Source organism: Odontomachus brunneus, unplaced genomic scaffold (assembly GCF_010583005.1).
Source record: "Odontomachus brunneus isolate Ranch 3 - 2012 unplaced genomic scaffold, Obru_v1 Obru_scaffold_034, whole genome shotgun sequence".
NCBI classification, from domain to species: domain Eukaryota; kingdom Metazoa; phylum Arthropoda; class Insecta; order Hymenoptera; family Formicidae; genus Odontomachus; species Odontomachus brunneus.
The window spans coordinates 742,306-747,205 of record NW_022639484.1 but is presented as its reverse complement, the minus strand read 5'-3'; positions in this window follow the sequence as shown (position 1 = coordinate 747,205).

The following is a 4,900-nucleotide window of genomic DNA, read 5'->3' as shown; positions in this document are numbered from 1 at the left end:
ATTGAACTTGCACCACTTCAAAAACAAACGAATCGATCGGTCCCTGTCGATACCAGGCGACAAGGTTTCCTCAGAACGCGCGTTCTTTGGGGGAAGAGTCTAAAGAGCGACGCTTCGAATTCGCGGCCTTTCGGAGAGCAGAACGGAGTCGAGGGAGTGGTCCCGAGGGTTAATTCGAAGCTCTGCCACGTTAATTCGATCCTGCGACAGGCTGAAACGCGTGGGCGCACTCGCGGTAAGCAGGGCGTGATTTGTAAGGCCTCCTTGCATAATGATAGCAGACGAACGACGGGCGCCGAGGGGGTTGCACGCGCGCGCGCGCGCGGGGGCTCGTTTTGCGACACGTGCGCGGACACGTGAGCGAGTCGCCGGAGCGCGTTGGACTGTGACACGTCGCGGCCCTTGGCCCTGGAACTACCCCTTGGGAACCCCGCTTCATCGTCCTGCTCTACATATCTCCTCGAACGAACGTCTACTCCGACGGGCAGATACGCGACGATGAATGTATAGCCGATATTATCGATGTTGTAGATAATGTTTCGCGTCGCGGTACATGTCGCTGTTAAAATCATCGAAAATTATGCACGCCTAAAGCATAATGATTTGCGTCTCTCTCCCTCTCTCTCTCTCTCTCTCTCTCTCTCGCTCTCGCTCTCTCTCTCTCTCTCTCTCTCTCTCTCTCTCTCTCTCTCTCTCCCCCTCTCTAATTTTATTAGGTTGCTTTGCGAAGGGTAAAAGGGTTAAAGGCCGATAATTTTATAGCTAGGTATAATTTTATTTAATAATACATTGACCGTATGTATGTATCACTTTTATAGCAGAAATAAAAAGAGAGAAGGTGATTGAAAAAATGAAACCAGTAAAATTATGACTGACTATGGATCAGCTTTTCGTGGAAAAATCCCTATGAAGTTATCCAACAATCCAACTCAACATATATAAAATCTTTCACGGAATTTTATATTTAATTGCGTTACACATCGCTTCATGGCTTCTTCACACAGCGACTAATTAATCTGCATAATCTCGGTGAATTCTGATCGAATTTTTATCTGATTCGGCGGTTCGATGTGCAGGAATGTCGCTCTCTCGGCCTACGCTCTCCCATTTTCTTACATCGCGTAAACGAGGGTAACGAGAGCAAGGATACGAAGTTCGAGGGGAGGATTCGCGGGAACGATAACCCCCCGGGACGGTTTGTCCCTGCGGTACTCCCACGGGAGCCCGTGGCAGTTCCTGGGGCGCGAAGGCGGGCTGCGCATCTGTCGAATCTCCCGCAGGAGATTCTGTCAGGACTACACACACATTACACGGAAGACCGGCGTCTCCTCCGACGTCGTTACATCGCACGTTACATCGTATGTGCACGCGGTCTATCCGGCTAAATTACACGCCAAACTCTCACCACATGGATAACCTAGCGATAAAGAAGGGCTCGGAATTCTCCAGGGCGATCGACGTGCTCTTAATGAGGTTAAATTATTTCGCGGATTGCGTAAGTTGTTAAATATATCGCTGAATCACGTGAGGACTCGATAGATCCCTTCGCGAAGGGATCTATCATTCAAGTACAATCCTCAAAGTATCAAAGGGAAGCCATCTAAATGTAATTGTGCTCTCAAAATTTCTTTGTATGAGATGCCGCTCAAATAGTAAAAACGAATCACTCGAATTCGAGTGTTTGACGATTATTGAGACTTCCGTTGTTTTATTTTCATAACTCAAAATTTCACGTAATTGTTTGCCAAATGGTAGAGAGATTCCATGTTCAGTTTGATGAGTTCTATTTGGGCACGACGGGTGTGTCATGAATTGTCAGACATCTTGTATATAGTGAATTTTCTACTGCGAATCGTCGAGTGAATATTTTCAGCCGAAATTAAATAGTGAATTTGACAGATTTTACTTTTATTAAAACAAATATATTCTGATTGATTGAAATATCCCCGAGTCGAAATTTTGATTCCACATTGAACCTGCAAGTTTCTTAGAAAGACTCGAAGGATCAATGAAGAATCTCGAAATAAAACATTCTACACACTATTGACTTACCTTGATATAAAGTTACTTATTGCCGTTTTCTCCATGTTGTGTTTTAAAAAGACTCATTACAGAATTATATAATAATCGATCATCTCAAGATTTCCTATCTGCATTTATATTTATTTTTAATTTCAGTTAGCAAAATATGTATTAATTATTTAATTATTCAGATGAAGATGGAATATAAGATATATGTTAAAAAAATATTAAATAACTTAATAAAGATTGAGATATGAGTAAATAAAAGGAAATATATTTTTATTCTCATAATCTCGTTTATTTATTTCTTTTGGCGTTGGATGAAATTTGAAGCTCTGAAAAGAGCTGATACGAAAAAAGCTGTAAAGGCAAAAATAACAGTTATGTATCCAATAATACTTCCAATTTATATTTAAATTTCCGTACAATAATATTCTGTACAATAACATTCTGTACAATAACAAAGCTAAACAGCAACAAAAAGAAAGTAGATGTAAACAAAGCGGCCCGAAAAGTATTATTAGACATAAAAATCTTAGAAGTTTCGAGAAATTTGCATTAAATTCTAAGGCCGGTATTTATAGTTTTATAGTTTTATAGTATTTATAGTATTTATAAATTGTTTACGATTTTTTTATCAAGAGCAGAATTAATTACGAGTTCGTATCCATAAATCGTTCGTATTCGGCTATTTGAAGATCAGCGTTTCTTATTGTATGAAATATGATAAGTACAGATACAGGTTGACGAATAATCAGAGATTAATAAAACAATAATTATTTGTCACATGATGAACTACGAATGCCTAAATTTCAACTTGGGGATATCGCTTTATTCCCGGTAAATTCACCAAAAGCCCGTTAAAAACGAAAACCTCTGACATAACAAGTCAGTTAGTGTACCTTGAAAATATATGATGCACATTTCTGCTCGCGTCTTCCGTCTTGTCTTTTGTACTCAGCTTCCTGGCTGCTGTGTCGTGGCATTGACAGTAGCACTGGCACTGACATTCGCGTAGATACGATTCGATCGAAGATACACGTGTTAGATAACGCGATACCGACGAATGTTTGATTAAGCATTTCACGGTCCGACGCAAAATATTTTAATCACCCGCAGAAAATGATAAATAACGCACCGACACACATAGTCCGTAGTATACGCGTCGCTCGACGGCCCGGAACTGAATGGAAACACTCGGAAAAGTCCGCGAGACACGAAGGTAAATTTGATCGCCTTGAAGGTTCGCTATGTTTTAATTGTTGTGAGGACTTGGTATACCATAACGTAAGACTACGGTTGGTGATTGAGGCGAGGGAATATGTTTATGCTTTTTTTACCAATTGCTTTCATACTAGCGCGCGCGTCGCTTTCCTTCCATAACTCCGAGCATTACATTATTTCAGAGCAAAATATTTCGCCAGTTCTTGAAATATTTAATCGAACTCTCGACGATATCGCAGTAATTAACATATCTTTTTCCGATTAAACTGTATATACGCGAGTGTCAGTGCTACGAGCTAGTATCCGCAGTGCCATGACGGGGAAGCCAGGAGCAGGATCGCTGGATCGAATTTCAAGAACGCGGATAACGCGCGAGACATCATATATATTTTTAAATATATAAATACATATTTTACACACACACACACACACACATATACATTTCCAATGCCAATATAAAAAGTAATTAATAAAGAGATTCTGAAAAAACAAAATTTTATTTATCCGCTAATTATACTTATCATTAATCTTTGTTAGATTATTTAATATTTGCTTGTTACAGATATTTTATATGTAGTTAAATAAGTTAAATATACAATTAATACATTGCTTATTGAAATTAAAAATAACATTTAAACGCAGATAGAATATTGAGATAATCGAATATTAAGTCATTCTAAAGTAAATCCTTTTTTAAATGGCGATTCAACATAGTAGAAATGGCATTAACCAATATACTTAGCATAAAAATAGGACAATAAGCTATATAGCGTCCTTTGATAGAATTTATAGGGATGATGTAAAACAACAATTTCGACTCGGGCTTCATTCGTATAGAATTAAGAATTCACTCTGTAATTTGAATTAAATATTTACTCTTTTGATTCCGAGTGGTAATATTTTCACTATTGATTCGAGTGCATTCTCACTCGTTTTGATTCCACTCCGAGAAATTTAAAGGGCAGATCCATGTTATATGTAACTACCTCGAGAAGTTCTCCCTTTACGCACACACATATATAGAGGGAATTTACGTAAAATTAAATAACTTTGTTTTGCATTAAATTAAAGCCTCTCGTTATAATGGTTAGTTCAAAGGCAAATAACTGAAAAGTTGGTTATTAATTAACATCTTCTAGAATTAATTACGAATTCGTATCCATAAATCGTTATTCGGCTATTTGAAGATCAGCATTTCTTATTGTATGAAATATAATAAGTATAGATACAGGTTAACGAATAATCGGAGATTAACGAAACAATAATTATTTGTTACATGATGAACTACGAATGCCGGCCTTAATTTCGACTTCTTTCATGAAGTACAGGGAGGGCGAAATATTTCGTTAACGCGTTAAATAAAAATTTTTCGGCGGATTTGTTAAAGCGACTTTCAGATCCGCGACAAAGTTTCCGTGAATAGTCACGTGTATTTCTACGACGAGACCGCGTTAACGGCCATGTGTGCGTCCGCAAACTACGGGACGGGGCCGGGCTCTGTGCACACACTTAACGGGTGCACTTGCAAGTGCCAGGGGAAGGAGCCGCTTGTGTGTACACGATGTACGCGAAACACATGGGGACACGTACGCGGCATCGTTGACGGCCCCAGCGGGGCCGCGTCGAGGATACGGACGTTCGATCCCCGTGGGGA